This window comes from Sander vitreus, chromosome 21 (assembly GCF_031162955.1).
Source record: "Sander vitreus isolate 19-12246 chromosome 21, sanVit1, whole genome shotgun sequence".
In the NCBI taxonomy this organism is placed as follows: Eukaryota; Metazoa; Chordata; class Actinopteri; order Perciformes; family Percidae; genus Sander; species Sander vitreus.
Window position 1 is genome coordinate 9,449,210 of NC_135875.1, and position 24,455 is coordinate 9,473,664.

At 41.2% G+C, this 24,455-nt stretch overlaps 1 protein-coding gene across 6 annotated transcripts in view; it reads left to right on the forward strand.

Annotated features, from left to right (window-relative positions):
* ctbp2l (C-terminal binding protein 2, like) overlaps positions 1-24,455 on the forward strand; it is a 97,262-nt gene that overhangs the window by 11,517 nt on the left and 61,290 nt on the right. The window contains exon 1 of one of the 6 annotated variants that reach the window (XM_078278503.1): positions 22,978-22,999. The exons of 4 other annotated variants lie outside the window; for them this stretch is intronic. The gene's annotated coding sequence lies outside the window, so the exon portion shown is untranslated. Of the gene's footprint in view, positions 1-22,977; positions 23,000-23,060; positions 23,371-24,455 lie in introns of those variants that run through there. One more of the 6 variants, XM_078278502.1, reaches the window with a different exon arrangement.

Here is a 24,455-nt window from a genome sequence, read left to right on the forward strand (position 1 = left end):
TGTGTTAATGAAAGCCAGTTATGTCCTTGGAGGATGATATTTCAGGCCTGAACTCTTCTTCTTTTTTCTGTGTACACAGTAACGCCTCCTCCAGATGTCCCCCACTGTGGGAGGCTGTGAGGCACATGCAAGAGGCTTACTGCCAGAAAAAACACACACACACTCACACTCACACACACACACACACACACACTCACACTCACACTCACACACTCACACACACAGGCCAATCACCTCTGGGGGACACTTCAGCTGACCTGTTACGAAATAAAATGAGAAACCATAGCAGAAATAAGACTGCAGAGCAATTGTATGTTGTTTCTATCAAGAAGAGAGTTAAATAGTTAAATATTGCTGACAAGAAGGGCAGTGTGTGTGTGGTGGGGAAGAAAGGAAAAACATCTCCGAAAGGAGAATGTTTTCGGAAACCACAGACAATGTACCATCTGCACACAGCGGGGTGTGTGAGCGACACTGGACTACTGCTGTGAGGAACTATTGCATTGTTATTAAATGGCTGTTGCCTCACTGGCAACCATATTAAAGCATCAGATCCTTTGCCTGATGCAAGGCAACGAGAAAGAGAGGGGGAAGTTTAAAAAAAAAATGAAAAAAAGCTCAAAACCAGCCTGGCCGTCTGGACATGGTGACACGATGTGCAGCTGCGATGGCACTGATTAGAAGATGGCAGTACACAATTCTTCATAATAAAAAAGCAGAAAAGCCGCTTTTTTTGATTCATTCTTCCTGTCTTTCTCCTCTAACCTCCCTCTCCCCGCCCACCACCTTTATTGGCTCAGCATCTTATATTTTTTTAGAGAGAGAGAGAGAGAGAGAGAGAGATTATTAGCGAGAGGACAGCTTTTTTGTACTTAGAAGCTGTGTCTTAAGAAATGTGAATATATCCGCTCAATCCATTACCTTGTCAGGTCTTGTTGTGGGAGTCAGATGTTCTTTTTATATTAAACTTTTCCTTACGCTCACCATGGTAACTTAAGTCACTCTGTACCCCTCGAGCAGTTCAATTCAAAATCAATTTAATTTTGCACTTGCTGAAAAGTTGTGTCTCTCTTTTCATGTCTGACGAGTCTGGATCCACTCCTGCTTTAGCAGCATGTTGACTTATTGATGCTCTGTGCCCTTTGTGCACACTGAACTAGTGGCAGACAGTGCATGAAATGCCACTGAGTAGTAAGAGTTGATTAGCTCCCCTTGCTCTACCTCATCTCATTCCCTCACACTCAGGGCAGTGAAAGGACTCTTGAGATTGTGCACTCTGCTAACAGTTTCTTGTTAACTTTCTTTGTGCCCAAGGTTATTAAATGCACAGTCACTGAGTTCTTGTCTCTGTCTTATGCCAAGCATTCTGTGCAGCTTCTGTTTAGATTGAATATCTATGAAGAGATTATTTTCTTTTCTTTAAATGTTTTTGACTCTGAACAAAAAAAAAACATTCTGTCCAGACAAGATTAGTTGTCTCTCGTGCATCCCCTCAGGCTAAAAGGCCAGAATGGGACATTTCTGTTCAAATAGTTTTTTTTTTAAATATCCATTGTAACTTCACCAGTTTTTTTAACTTTACATTGTTAAATGTTACAGTGTTTCTACATTACAGTCTCAGGTTTAGGATCCAGATGCAGCACTTGTGGCAGAACTGGTTTGATTGAGGACACAGCATGTTCAGGCAGAACATGGCAGAGGAGGCAGAACAGGCAGAGGAGATTAGAGATGATTTGATGCCATTATAGGAACCAGTTATGAACTGACCACTGTCTTTACCTGTCCTGGGAAAAATCCCAGTCCAAAATTGGACTGACGTCCTCAGTATTCCAACTAGAAGTAAATGACCGGGTAGAAAAATAAACGCATGCATGCATATTGAGCAATACTTATAGAATTAATTAAAAACGTCAGTAGCACAGTCAGTTCTCTCCCTTCTCCAGCAACTGTGCGAGGAGTGAATGGTGACTGCCCATAAATGTGCATGTACGGTTAAAATCCTTTGTTTTCCTGACCAAAGTTTCCAAGGGCCTGCTTTTTTGAGACCGTCATGAGGGAACCTGACATTTGGAAAAGGTCTATTAGGAGGATTTGTTTGGGACAGCTTCAAATTACAGTGGCACACAGGGAACGGGAGCGATAGAGGGATCGAGGAAGAAAATGGCTCTTGCTTATTTAAATGTCACTTCTACGAGGTGAATGCATAAGCCCTTCTTTTTTTAAGCATTACATGGGCATTTCTCACAATGGAAAAACATTTCTTGTCATGTTTAATTCTGCATTTGTGTCTCTCTGTCTTTCTGTTTGGCTCTGTCTGCATTATTGGCAGCAGGCTTTAAGCCTTGTGAAGCTTTGCCAACATCTTGACACGAACCACAAACCATTCAGTTTGTTTTGTGTAGGTAGTGACTGAAGGACCAATCACTCTGGTCTTATTTGGATTTTAAGGTTTATGTTGGACTGTATATGCAGCAGTGTAAAATACATATTCATTTTCAGGCTCTCTCACTCTCCGTCCAAGTGCAGGAACAAAGCAGAAAAGTAAGAAAGGAATAATTTTAAGTCAAATCTGGGGGAGGAAAGCAGACAAGGAAAATAACAGATAAGTGTGCTGCGATTTCTGTATATGTGGAGTGATTTCTCTTATGCAAGGTTTTTTCAACAAAAGCTGTTATTTCTTGTCAGCACTCAGCGCACTTATGAGTGCAAGGGGGGCTCTGCCTGTTACTGACCTTTTTAACATGATGAGAAGACCGAAATACACTGAATATCCCTCGGTGATGATAGTCAAATGTCACTCAAACTAAAGGACTGTAGCCAGACTCTTCGTACTGAGCTTCCAACAATAGTAAGGAGAAGGAGGTGCAGAGCCCTTTATCTCTTTTCCTTGACAAATAGCTGATGACACTGTTGGATTAAGCCCTCACATGTCATGCCAGCTGCTGGAATCAGATGACAAGTACCTCCATTTCTACGTGTCTTAATCTGTTTCAGACGCTTCCAGCTTCATATATAACTGGAATATTCATCACCCAGACGCCACCTCCAAATGTCAATAAATTATGTGACTTAAGTGATGCCTCAGCTTGACAACTGGTTTCCTGAAAGGCATTTGCCCTTTTGCCTACTTTTTCCTTTTGCCCTACTGACATGACACATTTTATGGAAGAGCTGTCTGCGAGTGTATCAGAAGGACTCGGGGCTGTACATCGCAAAGCTGCTTCTAAACTTCAGTCTGCACAAGTTCCCACAGTGCCAAATACAGACGTTTAAACTCTTGCTACTACAAACGGAGCATATATTTCAACAGAGGTATTTCCCATAATTAAACTAATGCATAGGAGAGTATGGTGGGGTGGCTCCCCTGATTAATGGAGCAATTACATAATCCATTACACTGAATTATGAATGTGCTAATGATGAGCTCATGTTGGGTAATGATTCCTGGAGTTTGCTTGTGTAAAATATGAAAAGGAAAGCGGAGAGGGCTGTCTGTTTGCAGAGGTTCCTCTAATCACTAGGAGGTAGCGCTACGGAGGAAAAAGAGATGTGCGACTTCCTACGGAGAGTGGCTGTTATGGGTCATTGCTTCCTGTTGTAGAAAGAACGCCTCCTACTGTTCCCACTAAGACTGGTTGTCGTAGATTTGAGGATCTCCTGCTATGAAATACTAAAGGCCATACAAATCTGAATTCATGTTTTTTATGTAATTGTTTTGATGGGGACATAAAGTATGCAATTAAGTAAAAAGGACTTCATAAAGGATGACAGTTGGCGACTGAGCTCTGTCATAATCTCCTTGGCCAAAACCGTTATTGGCTCTTAAGCAATCATTTCTTCTTTTACATTCTCGTCTATTTGCTGGAACGTGCCTGGACGTGTTGTGCAGCAGACGTCTAGAAATAGCTCATATCCTCTGAACAGTCTTGAATATCTCCATAATACCAATCATTTGTTTAGTAGTAAACATCAGCTGGATACTCATTATTTCATTGATCTGTGGATCGACTAATCGATTCAGCACCAGCTGATACTGTATTTACCTGGGTAGTGACAGTGGCCATACCTGCCTTTATGCCAGATGATCAATTCATTTTTTGAATCAAGACTATGTAACTTTTGCAAAACAACCTAAAACATAGTAGCACAATTAGAGGAGAGTCATATTCCAGCAAACTGCTTGGTAATGTCCGTTACACAACAATACCCACCTAGCATAAGTTTGCTAACATTAGCCACCATAAGCTGCTGTTCATACCAGACCAAGTGAGACTGTAACAACAAAACCCCTGAGTGTAGTGAATTGGGCAAGGGTGGAATATATTGCTTATGAATTTGATTATTTATTTGTAAGAAGAATGTGTTTATTCTACTTTTACATGCTGCATAGTTTTGCTTTAAACATGAGTGTACCATTAATAATGAGCACAAAAGCAGTGCTGTTACAATTTGTTTACCATACTGGTTCCACCTTATCTTGTTGAATCGAAAATGATTAGGAGTAGAAAGGAACAAATTGGTGTCATGGGGGGAAAAAAATTGTTTTCTCACCTGTGTAGATAAATATGTAGATAACATTAACTCTTACACTTGACAGATGAGTTATTGGCAACTGATATAATTCAACAGATTGTGTGAAAAGAAGATGCCTATAGTACTTATAGCACGGTATGTTGTACATGTCAGTGTTCTCACATGCTTGTAAATAATCTTGCAAGGACATCTACATGAGGCACTCATGCAGCATGTCTGATGTTCAAACTGGCATCCAGCCTCTCTTGTGCTCAGTTTGGTATCACTCCGGTTACATACTCATAGTTAAAGCAGCGTAACACTAACATAAAATGCTCCGTGTGCAGAAGGAATTCTGTTGATTTAAAAGAAAAAAACCTCAAATATAAAAATTCTGGAGTCACAAGACACCTGAACTGCAAGTTGTGCTTCTGTTTGTTACATATTAAATTAATCTGTCTGACCGGTTATTCAGTTGTGATTTTTTTTGGCAGTTTTGGATGCTGCAGTTATGTCACAATTTTTGATATGTTGTTGTATCATCTAGTCAAATGATAATCTTTCTTTGAGTATTTGACAAGTCTTCCACTATGCGCTCATTTGCAATGGTATTGTATTTACAGACGTGCTTTAAAATCATGTGAAGGAGGAAGAGTTGGTGTGCCACTCATGTCAGATTTTACACAACGGTTATTGCTTGTGGCTGATGAAATATATATTTATTTTACAGCGTTTAAACCTTTCTCTTGCGTTTTCAAGGGCTTCATTGCTAATAGTTCCTTCAAGCTATCTTTTTACACGCACTGCAGATTTCCTTTGGTCAAAATCTGACCCCAGTAGTACACACTTCTGTTGATTATTTGCCTAAAAGTTAAGATAGGGTAGCGATGCCACACTAAATCCCATACTCAACAACCAATCAGACAGCTTCCATGACTTTGCTTCTAAACTGTCTGCCAAGTACTTTCCCATTATACGGTCACCTGCTGCCACAGGTAGTGGTGGTCATGATCTGTGGATGCAACCTACAGTTCTCGTTTTATAGCCTTTCTGTCATATATATATATATATATATATATATATATATATATATATATATATATATATATATATATATATATATATAGTATATATATATATATATATATATATATATATATATGTGTATGTAGTATGTATATATATATATATATATATATATATATATATATATATATATATATATATATATATATATATATGTATATATATATGTATGTATGTATGTGTATATATATATATATATATGTATATATGTATGTATGTATGTATGTATATATATATATATATATATATATATGTATGTATGTATGTATATGTGTATGTATATATGTATATATATATATGTGTGTATGTATATGTGTGTGTATATATATATATATATATATATGTATATGTATGTATATGTGTATGTATATATGTATATATATATGTGTGTGTATGTATATGTGGTGTATATATATATATATATATATATATATATATATATATATATATATATATATATATGTATGTGTGTGTATATATATGTGTGTATGTACAAACAATGATGTGGAAGATTAAAGAGTGCAATCTTATATCCTCTCCTTGATGTATTATACTGTCCTTTTCATCTCTTTATGGGCAGACAGATGGCGGTTGCTAAGTTCACCTACCACAGACTTTATGAAGTACAGTCACATCGCAGTCTATCTAGTTTGAAGTATTCTGCTAAAAACGTGAATCTACTGAGTATTCTTGTGTGAATTCATGAATGTTTATATGGCATCTCTGGAGAACTAGAGTTAATTGCAAAAAACAAGTTTTAATTGGGCTTGTGTTTACAAAATGTTGCCTTCATGCCCTAGTTGCACATACAAGAATAAATGGGTTTCTCAGGAGATTTATTTGTTCCTCTCCAAGTGTATTATATACATGGTGTTATGTATATGTATTACAGAATATATTTTTGTCTTGATGCAGCTCTGTGTGCAACGATAATGTCTGTTAGTCCATAATATGCACCGGTCCTCTTTAGTTGCGATGATTGACACCCATTATTTTTCAGCCCACAGTGTCTGTTTTAGGCTTGCGGCAGATGTGTCTGCATTAGATGGGGTTCATTTGAAGTTCAGCATGTGAGTCCATTTTCTTAGGTAAACAAACCAGCCAGACTCCCAACTTCTAGCTGGGGACATTTATCTGCTTATCTCTGATAGAAAATTGTCTTCTTTTCATAGTGTTTGAACTCTCTCCATGCTTTCTCAGGGTAACTTGCTGAAATGTTTGTCTATTTTGAGAGAGAGGTGTACCGTGTGCTACCCAGTGAAAGGATCTCAAGCTTGAAAATGAATTACGCGTGTACTATTTAATGTGGAAATATTTGCTACAAGAGAAAAGCAAAATCCTTATTTAGTTTCAAATAAAGCAGTAAAAGCTTGTGACTGGTGGAAAAACGTGTCTCCTCTCCAGGTAGAACCTGGGTGCACTGTTTATTACTTTGCAAAGAGGGGAAACGTAATGAGAATTTTAACGATAATTTGTGTTAGTTTGTGTACTGTGCGTATACTTGTTGTAGTCCATCCAAGCATCTGTTAGCTATTTTGTTATTTTCTCTGTGTGTGTTCCTTTGTGCTGCCCCTTTCAGATATGCACTTTATTACATAAGCGTGCATTTCGGCTTTATTTTCATATAAGCACCAGATACATTCTGTAAAAAAAACAAAGGTGGTCTGTTTGTCTGGCTAGGTAGCAGTCTGAATTGAATGTGATCACATTAAAGACAAAAGTACAGCATGTGTTTAAATGTGTAGTCAGAGAGATAGTGAATGGGCATCTTATTCCGCATTCTTAGGAGCACTAATGCATTCACCTTATGCACCCTGAAAAAATAAATTAATTTAATAAACCACAAATAAACCAGTATTGTAATTATTCGCCATTTAAGTTGTTGAGGAGATTCTTCTCATGTCAGATCAGTCTCTAAAAATGTGTTTTCATTGATTTTATTTTCCCCTTGCAGCACAGGGCAAAAAAGGATTCGAAAAACCTTGCAAACCCACATTAATCATCGGACCTTCAGTCTCCCTCCCTAAATGTGTAACTTCCTACAGTATGACTTCTACACTAGTTCTGCCACCGTGCTGAAAAGGAGAAGGGGCTTTTCCCCTTTTCTTACATCCCTGATGCCAAATGTCGCTTGTCGGTCATGTTAGGTTTTAGGCAGTTATGTAATAGATTAATCGAGACCTATGTCTCAAAAAGCTGTTACTTTACCAAATAGCTGAAGCTACAGTAGCTTCTATGTGTAAAATATGCTCATCTGTAATGCCGGGTTCTCCCTGCTCTCCATGCTGCCAATAGCAAATCCTGCTCTGGTCGTTAGAGTGGGCCTCTGGGCCCTGGGCCGTCGGATCTGCCTTGGTCTGCTCTGCTGGCTGCATTGGCCCTGTTGTGAAATTTCAAATGTGATCAGTCAGCTCCATTAGGGCTTGGACTGGGTGCCGTTGGAGACCTAACGGCCCAATCCCTGGCTGCACCACCCAGGAGATGATGTCCAGGGATTGGTCAGAGCATGGAGCGTCTGATGCCTCGTATTACTGGGAGCGCAGCCACGGTGCCTTGTTGTTGTGGTATCACAGTCTTGTTTACCACGTTCTCGCTCAAGCTTAGATTGTACATTGAACAAATTAAACATGTTAGATAGCAGAGGATTATGTAAATGCCAATGTAGCACACTGTTATGCTTCTGCTCATTTTATTTCATTTGAGTCACTTTTTTGGATAATAATCTGAGTTAAATCACAGTCTTATTACATGTATTTCACATTAGTGCTCCTCTCTGGACTCCTCCCTGCCTAGTGCTTTAACAACATAGTCATTAAGTGATGACAAATGGCTCTCCTGACCAATGGAAGAGCAGTAGGCAAAGATTGAAAGGAAAGCAGAATATTTAACCAGATTTTGGAGACAATTTGTAAGATATATTGAGCGTACAGATGGGAGAGAGGTGGATAATGCTGCAGAAGTGGTTCAAGATGTATCTATGGAGGATTTGATTTAGATTTTCAGTGCAAGACTGGGCTGCTGTTGTCCATTGTAACAGCCTTGAGCAAGCTACAAACTTCTTAAAGCTACCTTTTATGTATGTCTACAGGGGGTGAGTGTTAGATACTCGAAAGATATGTTTTTAGTAAAATATCACTTTAATCCATCATGTGACCCCTCTTGCATCCCACTGTGGCCAACTACAGCAGCTTTAAGAGTTCTGGAGTGTGAAGTGGACTTAAAATGTGGGAGATAAGAGTGTATCTTACCATAGAAGAAATACAAGCCAGAGAAAGGTTTAGCAAATATAACTGATATTTAAGGCATTCATTTGTTTGTGTTGTGCGAGTTTGTATAATTTACGGACTTGACTTTTGTCCGTGGCAGACTTGTGAGTGTCTGACGCGGCCATGCTAAGTGATTCATTCCCCTCCAACATCCCAGTGTATTTGCAATTAATCCTCTCATGCTGCTACAGTTACGTACCTGGGGGTTGTTATTGTTTCTCCTCAGAAATGTACCTTTGGGAAACAGATTATTTTCTTTTTTTGCATGGCTCTGTTCATGAAAAATGGATGAATGTCAACTTGGTGGCCTCCTGTAACGATAAGGACATAAACAAAAGGTTGGTGACACCTGGGCCAAATTGACCTTTTGTTTATCAGAGTGAGAGGGGAGAGAGAAAGGAGAGAAAGTGAACTGTCGGTGTGACGCAGTCGACCAGAGTCAGAAATGCACAGATAAAATCTGCTGTCAAAGGTCGTGAGCTCTCGTTTTAGACTCTCTGATTCTATGACTAGTGTGGAGGATGCAGCTCTTTCTATGGAAAAGTGGAAGCTAACAACTGTGCTTACACCACAGCACAAGTCTTCTCACCTGTCTGCTTTGCATAAAATCAACATGGCTCCCTGTCAGTATGTTGCTCTGTAATTAACCTGCAGAGGCCCAAAACGGATGCCCTCTGAAAGGCTTCATTAACCTGTGCCTAAGAGGCGGCCATTGTCCTCTGGCTCCCATGACCTGCACTAAGCGACCACAATACCTGACACATTTTCTCAGCTATAATGGCTGGCACAGAAACAAACCCACCTGCATTTTATATTCGTGGAAATCTTTTTCGGCAAACATGAGCAGGGCCTTGCTGAAATGATTAGTCCATTGAATTGAAATTTAATAATCAATCATTTGGTTTGCTGTTTTTGTTAACACAAATCATTTATCAAGCAAAAAAGGCAAACATTTGGTGGCTCTAGCTCTTCAAATGGAAGGATTTTCTGCTTTTCTTCATAGATCAACTACCGTATATTTGGGGTTTGGACTCTTGGACAGTTTTAATGGACAGTTTTCACTATTTTGCAACATTTTATAGACTAAACAGTTAAATAAAAAAAAAAACTAATTGATGATTCAAATTCATTACATAGTTGCAGCCTAATCACTCTACCTCTCGGCTCAGCTGATGGAGTGAGCAGCAGCTGCACGCATGCAGTTTTACTTCACCATTTTGAACTTGAGGTAGAACAAAAGTCAGGCTTCGTTAGGTGAGAGAACATGTAATTTTGTGGCGTCACCCTCATGCACTATACTCCTCTCATCCCCGCCCAAATTAAGCCGTCTTCTTCTTCCTTAGTCAGCTTGATGTTTGAACTGTATTTTTCACAACATCAGCATGCAGCACTGGCAAACCAGGACCCAGGGGACTCGGGGTGTGTGTGTGTGTGTGTGTGTGTGTGTGTGTGTGTGTGTAAGAGAGAGAGTAAGGACCCAGGGAACTCGGGCTCTGTAGGAAGAGAGACTGCAAGGCTTGTCTGCAGTCAGTTGGAGTAGCCTGTATGTGTGTCATCTCCTGATTGCAACACCAGCTTGGCCCACTTCTGCCTGACCGACTAGACTCTACAGCTCATCTGGGCTCTTCCCGCTTGTCTCTTTGTGTTTAATTTGCTCTTCTCTCCTACTCGTTCTCTCTCTTCCCTGTGTGGGGTCTAGTTTTCATGTCTCTTCTCGACAGTCAGAACAGAACTACCAAAGGTCGCCAAGATGTAGAACGTCCCAGGTGAATTAGGCAGAAGGTATTGGCTAACAGCCAGCGTATACTGTACAATGAATCAGACAGGACTACCCAGAACGCATTCACTCTCATAGAGTTCATATCCACACCAGTGCACGCATATGTGCACATCTAGGTCAGAGAGTGAAAAGGGAAGAAAAGGGAGCCCTTACTAGGGCTGCACAATATATAGTTTTTTTTTATCATCATTGCAATATCAACTGATGCAATATCTATATCGCGAAAGGCAGCGACATATTGCAATAGACACTCAGAGATTTTTTGTGTTAGTTGAAAGAAAATATTAGTACAAAATTACAATTACACTTACACGCCCAGATAGCTCAGTTGGTAGAGCAGGCGCCCATATATAGAGGTTTGCTCCTCGACGCAGCAGGTTCGACTCTGACCTGCGCCCCTTTGCTGCATGTCATTCCTCCTTTCTCTCCCCTTTCATGTCTTCAGCTATCCTGTCAAAATAAAGGCCGAAAATGCCCAAAAAATAATCTGAAAAAGGTGACGTTTATATTCAATTCAATGTTCAATTTGTTCAATAAAAGAATGTTGGAAGTGATTTCCTTTCGTTTGTTTTAAATTCAACAAGCCATTTGTTGTATTTTAGCAGAATACTGAAAGCAGCACACATGCAGAACTGAGTACACATTAATATCTGTTTCTTTATCGCAAGTAATATCGTTATCGCGATATTCAACGTTATCGCACATCGCAACAATGTTATCGCATATTTTCCTCCTCTGAGACCTGTGCTGAACAATACGGTCTCCCCACTCATTTATAACTAAAACACAGTCACAGATGATACATTAAGCTTGACATGTAGGGAGGCTGTCAGACCTTTCAGCCCATGTTTTGGACTGCATTCTCATTTACTGCCAAGGATGGAGTGCGTAATGCATAGAATGATGCTGTCAAACGTCAGGTAGCTGGGTGATGCAGCTTAAATCTCACAGACTGTGTTTTTATGGTATGGGATAGTATGAGATTTTAATAGGCCTGAGCGGAGTAGATAACACACATTGAAATATAATCACCTTTTTAAGTTGATATAAGGAATATTAGGGAACACTTGCTTTTTACACATCCAGCATCCAGTTACCGAGCAACATTAGTATTCATTTGGATTTATGTTTGTGTCCACCTGATGAATGCAACTCTAGTATTTACTCTTCTTTTAGCTCTGTTTTTGGTCTCTACCATCTCCTGATGGAAGTGTCTGCTTATTTAGCTGCTAAATGCTCCATTATGTTCACCAGCTAGTTACTAACTGTGTCTCTCTGCTGTTTGGCGCTGAGCAGATAGTGGACAGTGGGTTTTTACGGCGATTACTCTGAAAAAAACCCAGCTGCCTGCTGTGGTTGGCGCTGTGAGAGTGAATCAAAACAGTAAAGTTGCTTGCCGGACAGCTAAATAATTCAATCTGTAAAGCAGTGGGGAGATGCAGATCCGGTTGACAATTCTCTTCATCAGTACAAACGACACCTTACATATTGCCACATTGTCATTTCATACAATGACAATACAATGTTTATAAAGCTGCTTTTTTAATAAAAAATAAATAAAAAAAAGATGATTGACTCTTGGATTGCAGTATTTCTTGCCTCACATTTATTAAAAAAAACAACCCTTTTTGGGTTTGACATTTGAAGGTTTCAGCGATGAAGCAAGAGGTGTTTTCATTCAGTCGGGTGTAGGAAGGGTTCATGTCAATGACTCCGTGAAGGAGAGCACTTGTCAATCATTTGTTGTACAGCAGAACTGAGAGTGAGGCTGGTCCGTGAAAATACATGTTGAGCCTTGACAGACCATATTAAGCAAAGCAGAATTGGTTGGATTTGCAAGACAGCATGTCACACTCTCACTGCCTAGATTTGGGAATGATTGGTCAGGCTGGGTTTCAAACTTAAGTACTTTTTGAATACTGACTGAATTTATCACTTTTTATCACAGTTCGTGCGTGATTATTTCACTACTATGTCAATTGCATTCTGCATTGTATGAATGTTATATATTTTTTTGTTAAATGAATAGTCCATTTTAGGATTTATTTATTTGCTTTCTTTGCAAGAAATAAATAACCACAATACTTCAATATAAGGCTATAGTCAGTGGTTAGCTTAGCAAAAAGACAGTCCAAAGGTAACAAAATCTGCCTCCAAGCACTTTTGAATCTTGCTAACTAATGTTAACTAATGTTACAACTTGTTTGTTTAATCCTTACAAAAAAACGTTTAATGAAGTTTAAAAACAACAGGCTGCAATTTTGGGTAGCTATTATGTGTCACACTTTTTCTTGGCCAGGAGCAGTGACTTCCTGGAGTCTTGTCGTCGCCGTGGGGTTTCCTCCCTGTTTCTAGTCTTTATGCTAAGATAGGTGAACTGTCTCCTGGCTGAAGCTTTGTGTTCATCCTACAGACATGAGAGCTATGACGAGCTTCTTCTCACCTAACTCTTGGCAAGAAAATAAATAAGCGCGTTTCCAAAAATGTTGAACTATTCCTTTAAGACGAGACCAATGAATTTGAGAAGTTGTCGCATACATTTTGCTATCATGGCCAAAACCAGGGTATCTTGAAAAAAATAATGCCTGGAGATGGCATGAGCAGGCAGCTCACACTCTGCTCACACACATCACTAGGTAACTAGAAAACAGTGTCAGAATGATGGAGACTATGAACATGCCATCTTCGTCCTTTGTGTGTGTGCTGACACGTGCATTGCCTCTGTCCAGGGCCTTCCCCACGCCCGTGGCCAAAACTGTCACTCCGAGCTCATTATGCCATTAGCTGCCTCAAGCCTCAGTCCATTTGCTGGGCAGGGAGTGTGACGGAGCCCTTTCACAGGGTCACCCCTCCTGCTGGAGGCCGGTCAGCTGAGGTGTGTGTGTGTGTGTGTGTGTGTGTGTGTGTGTGTGTGTGTGTGTGTGTGTGTGTGATGAGCGAGGGAGTAAGAGAGACTCACCTCAAACTCTTGAGAATGTATTTGACACTAATGATTTAGCATAGGATGTGAGCTGTTATGTGTTATAATCACTCTATATATATATATATATATATATATATAGGATTTGCACTGCTCCGCATTGTCTGTTGTAATATCTCTCACAGACAATGTACAGATCAAGAAGATGGATTCATTGTTTGCTCTGCTGCTAAGCAGTAAAAGTATACCCTTTAAGCGTAGCTCACTAAACCTCCTAAATCAAGTCTAATGAGGTATCTGTCATTTTAGCATACATATACAGTCTCCGAGAGGTGATGCCTCGGTCCAGGAGGGGTTAATCCATCAGAAGCAAGTGTTCCTGTGTAGCTGAAGTATATTCCCTAGGCCTTTCCCGCATATCCAGAGGACGACCAGCTTATTTTCTTTGCATATTAAAAACTGCCTTGAGAGGTGGCAGGCAGGGCCTCAGGAGGATGGGGCTCGCGGGGGTGGGGGGAAGAAAAAGTGTGAAGACAGAAACTGGAGTGGAGAGGAGGGGTGGGGTCTTTTTTTCCTCCAAATAAATGATTAACTAAATACATCCCCCATTCCTGTCCATTTTGAAAGAAGGGCCAGCTTTGATCTCTGGGGCCCTTTGAAATGATCTGAGGAATGGGAGAGAGGGTTGTGAGGGAGGGGCAGGGGGAAGTGAGAGAGACGGGGACAGGAAACGCCACACCTCCCTGTCTGTTGAGGGGAGACATCACAGGTATAGATGCAGAGAGAGGAGACAGAGAGAAGCAAAGGGAGAGGTTTGTACAGTTAAGCTTTTGGATGATAATAATGTGCTGGGAGTTGTTGTGCAGCAGCGGCTGTGGGGTGAAGGGAGCTGTTTGAAGGCCTTGGCATGGATATGCCTGGTTATAGATTAGCTTCCCTTTAACCCCAGAGATCAGTGGAGTGGCATATGTCTCTTCCCTACTCCAGTAGCAAATTGGACTTCCCTTTCTCATTGCAGGAGGGTGAAGTACTGCTGCATGTAAATCCAATATTTTACTGACTCTGCCATGCTTGGTGGGTCCTGTACAGAGCATGTTGCCGGCTGAGGCGAGAAGGCATTTGCTTTTCTTTACTTTCACAGCTGTGCTCAATGACTAGTCTCAGTGACATTCAATCTTTAGATGTCTGCTGTATTTGGTGGGCTTACTTGGTCTGTTCTGTCAGTTTTAAACCTCTGTTTAATTCACTTCATATTCAGAGAGTATCTGTATGTTATATGTGACTCACCTTACTGATCTGGCATGTAACTCAATGTTAAGGAGGCTGCAGACTGCATTCACCATCAGCAAGGACTTTGCTGACAAACAATAGCACAAATGCATGTCCGTTTGCTGTAACTGTGCGTACACTAAAAGCGATGGAAAACAAAATCCTTTATTAATGCAGAAATTCGCTGTAGCGTTAAAACAAAACTGGAATCCCTAACTGTAGACGTGGTGCAGCGAGTTAGACTGATGATTTCTAGTTGGATGTCTCCGCTGTGGATTGTGGAATTACTATGTTATATACTGTTAAAAACACAATATTTATTATTCAGTCAACATCTCACAAAACTCAGATGCACAAAGAGGTGCTTTGCATCAATGACACTGTCCTTGTTTTTATAAGCTGGGGAATTGGGTACTTTACTGAAGCCACCTGATACTTTTAATTTAGCAGCATGTCGGTTACTCTTTTGGAGCGTCGGCTTAGCACTGTAGTTCCCATGAGCCCGCTGGATCCTCACTTTCATTAAAGTTGTTTGGAGAGTCTCTCAGCTTGGTTGCCTAATAAAACAAACTGCTATGATGAAAATAACTTAAAACCACACAAACCAACGCTACTCCTCTGTTTTATTAGTACACTCACACAGAGGCAGGCGTACACATACACAACAAAATGCTGTGTTTGTTAAGTTCTAATGAGTCCCAGTAGCAGCGGTTTGAGTTTTCCCTCCTAATTTGACATGCTTCACTTGGGCTGGGTCCCTCTCGCTCCGCAGAACTCAAATCCTCCATGCAGAGGCCTAATGAATCTTCTCCAAGTACACAAACAAAGGACAAACAAAACAAGCGGGAAACTCTCGCTTCCTTGAGCTTCTAATTGTCCCAAACATGTCAATCAATCACTACAGCTTGCTTGAATCCTCCTTTTCTACTGACAAAAGTTATTAGTCTCCCATGAGAACATATCAATCTTCTGATTGCTGGGTATTACACTCATGTATTGGGTTTCCTTTCATTTTGCTCCAGCAGTGTGAGAACATTGACCGTTGTACTTTCTGCTAAGGAAGGTGACATGAAGAACAATGAGTTGAGCACCGCCGGTCTCCTAGGGCTCTCCATGTTGAGTTCCAGCAGTAATTGAATCGGGGCTTTTGCTGCCCACAGAAGACGGTGTGAGTGAATTGCCTCAGATGGTTTATAGGGTAATAAAGACCCTCCACACCAACACCTGCCAGCTGCACTCAGCTTTGACCAAAACAGTGTATTTAATACCTCCCGCTGTGCACCTGCAGCCCACCCGTAACAGTCAGCACACAACTCCATCACACCATCAACACAGCCAATAGACGGTATCTCTTTCTGTGTCTCCTGGATGCTTTTGAAAGTTATGACTGGGGGTAATTAAAATCTTGACTCAATTAGCCCGTTGTTGACCTTGTTTGCAGGTTAGGGTGCTGTATCATGGGTCAAATGCTGAAGTCATTTTCTATTATCTGATTTCCTCATCTGCTTGCCTCAGCTGCCGGCGAGCACTCGCCGTTGTAAATACTGAAAAGTGCTTTTCCTGGACTTCCTCTTCTCTTCACAGCAGTGCACTCCTTTTTCAAAACAACTTCTGTCTCTTATGAAAGAAACGGCTGAGTCAGTGAAGAGTAAATGGATGCAGCGGCAATCAAATCTGATGTTCAGTTGTATTTGTCCCAAAAGAGTCTTTCATATATTACAGTCAGTGTTTACTTAAGCCAAGTGTCAGTCTATAATGTGCAAATGTGAAAAATGTTGCAATGAATTATGTTAATTACATCGCTGACAAAACTGTGCACTTTTAAAATGCCATTATTGTGCGAGCATGCTTCTTCTCTCTGCTTTTGCGGCCAGCTTTCAGCATTATTAAGGAATTGTGCATTAATGGGAGTCAGCAGTTTTCAGCGGTGCAATCTCATTACATTTACAGGGAAGGGATGAAGCAACAAAAGAAATTAATTGGAGGCATGCGACAGTTAGGACAGGGGCCTGGGCAAGGGCAGAATAAATCAGAGGTCAGTTTGACAGTTATATGGCTCTGTGGAGAGAGAAGTGGTTAACTTTAATGGGAGGAGATAGTAATGTTGAGTTACTTTATTTTTCCCTCTTCCTCCCCATGCCACGCACTCATCCCATCCCCTTCCCTCTCATCAGCTGAGGCACACAGCCCCTCACCCCTGCACTATTTTGACTCAGCTTGATATATAGAGTTAATTCAGCCCTCTCTGCGCAATAATTCATGCGTTTCATGCATTCAATGTCATGCAGACTCAGCGCGGGGTGGAATTGTTAATTTTCTACGCAGAGATTGCAGCCTCCCTCCACACACACACACACACACACACACACACACACACACACACACACACACACACACCTCTGTCCTGCCTGTCGCATACTCTACACACTGTCCCCACCCCTTACTTCTCCATCCTCCTCTCCTCCTCCACCCTCCTTGTATTTTTTTTCCCCCATTACTTTGGAAGTTAATTTGGCTAAAAGAGTGTCTACTCCCAGCAGTATTTCCTGCAGCATCAGGTTTCTTCTTCTCTTTAAAAAACAACAACACTTGAGCTTGGTTTTTGCCTCTTGAACAGTCAAATCTACACACAAGTCCTCATCTTTCTCCCAACCCCTAAACTGGACTCTCACCTCGTGGCCTTTTGGTCACGTCTTGCCCTCACCCCCCATCACCAAGTTCACTAAGGTCATCCCCACAAGGGGCCAACCCCCCCCTAACCTTCCAGCTGACTTAAGCCTTGTGCTTTTATAATTGGGGGGGGGGGGACGCTGGCTAGTAAAGCATCCAGTGAAGTGGCTTCTGCAGGGTAATGGGGCCCTACTCTCCATGCACTTCATTTAATCCGGGCAGAGGTGTGTGTGTGTGTGTGTGTGTGTGTGTGTGTGTTTGTTTTCTGGGATTGTTATATGCTTGTGGGAGCAGATGGATGGGGTCACACCTCAGAAGACATTATGAGTTCTGTTAGCATATTCTACCACATAGTGTACACAAAAGTGACTGAAAATGTAGGGCTGTAACTAACCATAATTTATATTATTGATTATTCTGTCAGTTATTTTCAGATTAATTGTTCAGTCAATGAATGTCAAATATATCCACGTTTGCAGAGCCCAAGGTGATGTCTTAAACTGGCATGTTTTGTCCAATCAACAGTCCAAAACCCAGGAAAATGCAATCTTCCATGATATTAAACAAAGAAAAGCAAAATGTGGAACCAATGAATGTTACTAGTCTTACTCGATGAACCGAATAATTAAGAACCACTGAAATCGTTTGATTATACGTGTATACAAATGAAAACAAACTGTAGTTACAGACATTTGGCTCTGACAATTCAATCAAGTCATCTGGAATTACAAGTTTAGCTCAAGCAGAAAGGTCTAATTAACCTCAATCTGGTACAGTAACCCTCTTTTTTTTTTTTTTTTTCACAACTTGTAACGTGTTCAAAGACATGGCATCATTTTGCAAGCACTGCTTTTTTCCTGCAGGTCTGAGCAGTGGCAGCATGGCTTCTTTTCTTTTCTTTTTTTTTTTACATTGTTTCAGAGGCCTTGGCTCAGACCAGCCATCCACACATAAAAAGTGAAAAGCATTTCCCCCCAGGCCTTGAACACAACGAGTATAAAGTTGAAGCCGTCACCTTAACTCTAACATGGAAACTATCTCAAGCAGAAGTTAGTGGAGAGAGAAAAAAAATATTATTTCTGCTGTGGTCTGGCAGAGTTGCAAAGCACATTTGTTTTAATTTATTTATTTTATTTCAGTTGGCAAGGTAGAGGTGAGTTTACTTCTTTCTTTTTTATTTTAGCAGTGGGAGGAAAAAAGGAGGTCACATTTGTTGGCAATACTGTGGGAGTGCTCACTGATACGAGTACGGGGGCTTTGTGTCATGAGACATTTTATGGCCGGCAGGAGAGAAACTGTGACAGGGGCTTTTCTCTTCTTTAAAAGGCACAGCGACCCCCATGACCCACTGAGTTGAAATAGAGGCCACCGTTGATTTTCATGCCTTGATTTAGGGAAGAAAAGTCTCTGACAGCGACTGTTTCATGAATGAAAACAACAACAGAGGAGGATATCTGATTTTGAGTTTGTGTATATGTGTGTGCCGTTTGTGTCAGGAGTGTCAGTCGCTGCTGCTCAGACAACCCAACTGACCCAAACCCTAAGGCGGTCAGTGTGGATACAATCCCATGATTCATCCTTTTTCATGGCATTTCCTCCCCCGCTGTAGAGGGCTATGTACTGTCAGGGCCTGGGAGGAGTCTCATTGAGCGGGTTCTGCACTGACACACGCATACACACGTGTACATGCACATCTTTATATACCCTATTCACACAAGACCATGGATTTCATGCATTTAAATGACCCATCTAGTGGAGCACTGGTATTATTCAACACGTACAGCATTTTGAAGATAAAGCTGATGACATTATATTCATATTAATGTTTTTTATTAGCCTCCTTTGGTGTTGATTGTTGATAAAATGGTGCTTTGATTGGTCTTTGAGAGACGACAGCAAACTGTAACAGATGGCAGCTTGCAGAGCATAGATTGCAGAGCTTCCATTCAGTGCATGTTAGTGCTGAAACGATTAGTTGATTAACTGATTGATAACCAATTACTTAACCGTCACTCTTCTTCTTAAATGTTTCTCTTTGTTTTAGTTAATTGTAAATTGAATCTCTTTGGATTTTGGACCGTTGGTCGGACAAATGAGGTCTCTTTGAACGTGTGATTGGCATTTTTTAATTAATACATTTTTTAACACTGATTAAATTATTAATTAGTAAGAAAGTTGCAGCCCTAGTGCATTTCAGTTTTGTAGGAAAAGTCCGATGGAGAACCATTTGACAAATGGGTGGCAAATTATAGGAAAAAAACTTAACTAAATTAGTAGAGAAAGAAAACAAATGAAGATGCTTGCATGATACATTTAAGCAATTCACATCCTTTCATGCTCTTTGGCATGTATAAAAACGTGGAGTAGGTCAAGTTAACCTCAAGACGTCAGGACAACCTCTTTGTACTATGATGGAACATTTCGTACCTGATGGCAGCTGCGTCTTGCAGGAAGACAGTGCGTCCATCTGTACAGGGTCACTGAAAGTATGAAAATGATGTTAATGGATTTGAGATGATGAATGAAGATGAATGGTGTTCCTCCATCCAGTAGAGTTCAGTGACTTGGAGAATCTAAGGCAAGGAGCCTTGAAACTGTTCTGGAGGCGAATGGGGGTGCAAAACCTCACTTATTTGTCACGCATCTGTGTGTATGATTCCAGTTGTTGCGTAAATATCACCCCAAAAAAATTAAATGTGTGCGCCTGCCTGAGTATAAGTCAGAATAGCAGTATGTAGAGCTAATGGTGTAAAAATTGATTCAAGTTTCACACAGATGCCCCAAATTTGTTTCCCCCAGGTTCAGAGAAATGCAGGAACAGCAAAAACACAGCGACCGCATTTGTATGAGAAAATTACTCCGGCTGCATGCTTGATGGTCTCCAAAAAAAAAAAAACTCACAAAGAGGGGGGGGAAAAAATCTCAAGTCTAGTTGTTAAATACAGTTTAACAGATTTCTTCCACTTCAGCATTGAGGAGCTACAGAGACGCGCTCCATCTTAGGAAAGAGAGGATGCGTCCCCGCTCTAATCAATTCAGGTAGGGCAGCATTATCCGTGGAGCTGCCACCAGAGCTGCGCTGCACAATAACTCAAGGAGGGCATTTGAGAAGTGTGTGAGTTTGATCCTGTGCCAGGGTGATGAATAGCTGTTTTTTCTCTTTTGTTGCCCATCAGCACTTTTATTTTGCAGTTAATCCGCCAGACCCACACTGTAATTTTTCACCTTGCTGTGTGATTGTGTTTGTGTAGTTGTGTGTGTTTGTGTGTGTTTCCATATCTTTCTGTCAATGGAAGGGCTCTTGCTCTCATATAAACACCTGCATCCGCCCTGCTGGCATTGGAGGCTGATTTAAAGCTGTGTGTGTGCATGTGTGTGCGTGTGTGTGTGTGTGTGGATAGGATTGACATCTCGTGAACAGTTAGTGAGGAGTGGGAGCCTTATATAATATGTCAACAGGATCCGGTGGGGCTACACGCTTGTTACCGGGGTGTGTCAGGTGTTAAAAGGATGTCATGTTGTTGCAGATAATGCAGCTTACCCACTTGATTTACTGCACCAGTGGAGGTGAGGCTTTTTGCTTTGACCTCCTTCTGCTGAAATTCACACTGAGCCGGTTAAATACGACAACGCAGAAATAGAAATGTAGCAATTTTTTCGGTTGTGCAGGTGTTTTCATATGTATGAAAACAAAACGTACCTTTTAAAAGGCTAGTGTGGACGCAGGTCTTTTGCACACATACTATAGGTCATTTTCAGAATCGGTTGGCTTATATTAGTGTAGATGCAGTCTGAGGCCACATTTAGGTTTTTTTGCCCCAGGAAACATCCGGCTTGTATTAGATCACTTATAGTAGACTACAGCCCAACCACACAAACAAATGGTTAATGAGGCATAAGTGGAATGACATGAAATTCTGTACGCAACTTGACACGCCAACAGAACGTCCCCACATTCTCCTCTTTCTTGTCCTCTTCTTGCTTCTCACACCTGCTCTGATTAGGGAGTTGGGGGTCCTTGTGATCTTATTTTAATGCAATCCTGAGCACCTTGAGCCCCTCCTCAACCTCGCTCGCGCTCACCACGTCTCTTTGTGGTGGAGGGGCTAGCATTCCTCCAGAGAGCTGTTCTACATACGGTGGACAAGAAGCACAGCTTCGCGCAGAAGCCTGCTGAGACTCCACACCATTTATCTCTCAGCTGCAAGGTTGGGCCAACGCTAATTGACTGAGATATGTGCATGTGTATTTTGTGTGTCTGTGTGTGTGTGTGTGGGGTGTGTGTGTGTGTGTGGTGTGTGTGTGTGTTTCAGTCCTAGTCCCTGGAAGCATGGCGCATTAGTAGAGCCTGAGATGATAGGATGTGGTAGAGAGAGAGAGAGAGAGAGGCCAACCTTGTGTTGTGAGCCCATCAGAGGGGGCTCAGATAAAAAGCTCTCCTGTAAAGTCAGTCATTGGCTTCAACTCTCTAAAATACGGCCAGTTAAACTGTGCTCTGGGAGCAGACAAACCACACAGCCGATGCTGCATTTAAAATAAAATTCTGGCTGTGGGTCTTTTTTGCACCATCATTTATCAGTTATGATAGAATTGTACAGATAGCTAAGATCTGGGAACATGCTGACATCACTACGACGAAATCCGATGGTACAAGAAACACAAGGGGTCAGAGTGACCATGCAGGTTTTAAGCAAACCCACATCCTTCGGGGGAGAAACCAAAAGTGAGTGCACCCAAAATGTTGGTACTACTAAACTTTCTTTGCATAGAAAAACTGTGTACGCCCACAACTACTATAAGTACAAAAGGTTTAGTTGAACCAGGATAACGATCTGTAAACTATGATCAGCGTGATTCGCCATTCCAATTCATTTGCTTGTCTTTTTCTTCCAAATTAACACGGCTAATGCAGGGTTTTGCTTTTTTTTCAAACTTAAAGCTCATGTTTTCTTTTTTTAGTGATGCTGTCATGTTCCCATATCTCAGCAATTAACTTGTTGAGTACAATGTTATTGTTACCGAATTAGACAAACTGAAATGATTACATTTAAGTGTTTCTGCCTGTGTGAATCCCCGTCCTCGTGTGGTGCAGCAAGGACCTCGTGCTCTTTCTCTGTGTTCCTCTCACCACTCTGCTCTGGACATTATCAACACATTGTTTAACTTGGCCTCCTCCCAATGTAAGCCCAAGTACAGCACGAAGTTGGCTGTCTCACTGTCTACAGGGAGTGGGCTGAGCGATGTGTGTGTGTGTGAGTGTGTGTGTTCGTGGGCACATTCTGGGGGGAGTGGAAGCACCTCATTCTCCTGGACCAGAAAGCTTTGAATCACGCTGGCTCTTCCTGGAAGGACCCAGAGGGAGCTGGGCTGAGCCGGCTGGACCCAGGCATGCTGTCTGAGCCGGAGCCTGGCCTCTCGCTGACACCAAGCTTGTGGCGAGTGCAGTTCTTACCTCACCCTCAGTGAAACAGGCCACGCCTTCCTTCTGCTCACCAGGTTGGCACGCTGCAGGCAATTTCCTGCACTAAGAAGTGTTTTCAGCTTTGGCTGCGGCTGTGGCTTGCACTGATAACCTTAGCCTCTGGAACTTTGAGAAACAAGAGTTTATTGAGTTTATTGATCGGATGTAAATAGCACAAGGTGGGCTACAGTAGCTTACATTTCAAGTGCGGCCTTATTTCAAGAGTAAATATTCATTACTGATGCCACTAGTTCAACAATTCTGCAGTTTGAAGGCATTCAGTTTGGCATGCTTACCGAGCTAAATATAATTGTGTCAATCTGTCACCTGCCTACGCTGTCACAGGCCTTGTTTAGTTCATGGAAATCACACTCTCCTCTGCCTGAGGTGCTGCGGATCTGGGCATGTAAGTTGATATTAATAGTAGAGCTGGGTTGGTGCTGCAGGGTGTCCACACCTTCCTGTTTTCTCTTTCTTTGTTTTGGCCCGGCGCTGACAGCTTTACCTCTGGAGGAACTCCAGCATCTGAAAGGGAAAATGGCCCCCATTGTTCAAATGGGGCGCTGTAGTGAAAAACAAAAAACGGGGGCTTTTTTGAAGAAAATAACAAGGGGGGTAGTAATAAAAAGACTGCGGTATCAAGAGTACAAACATCTTTGTCATTGAGACCTGTGTTTGTTATTTCTAATGGACATTTAGAGGATAGAGGAATTTTTTTTCCAGAGAAGTGTGTCTCGTTTTAGAGAAAGTATAAATTCAAGTTTTACTTGCTTTGGAGGTCCTCATTTCTGAGTCTCTGAAGAGGTTTGCTGAGCTCTGGCTTTTGATAGGAATCAGCTGTAAGAGGGATGGATATTGCTGTTCGGTTTCTTGCTGCACCCTGCTGTCAGATAACTTTAACAGTTGTCTCTGCTCACAATTTTCCTGTCAAACTCCGCTGGGAAATTAAATCAGGAGAAGTACCGGCTGAAGTTATCCAACTCTATCTTAAAGCAAGTGCTTTGTGTTTTTAAAGTCTTGGCAACGATTACCACAGAACTCACATTGAGACATTACATGGAAATTCAAAGAGGTTGTAGCTTCATCTGGGAAAGATAAATACAGACTTCAGAGCTGCAGTGCATATGACAACTCATTGAAAGATTTCCTCATGAATCTTTAACTGAATGAGATAGAATTTGTCAGTTAACTAAAAATAACCAGTTAGATAATCTTAATCTTTCTAACTGTCTGCCCAATACAGATAAAAATACCCTGCCTCTGACTGTCTGTACATGGACTAAAAAAATCAAACATTTCATAATTAAGCACAATGAGTCAAAGCGCTGTTTTTCCAAAAAGATGCAACACTATCCAAATATTTTTAGAGTTCATTCCATCTGATGATTGATGACATCCCTGTGGTGTTCGCCACATACTGAAAATGTGGTTAGATTGGCTTTAAAAGATTGCTGTACAGTAGGCTATAAGGATTTATGGTTACATAATGCA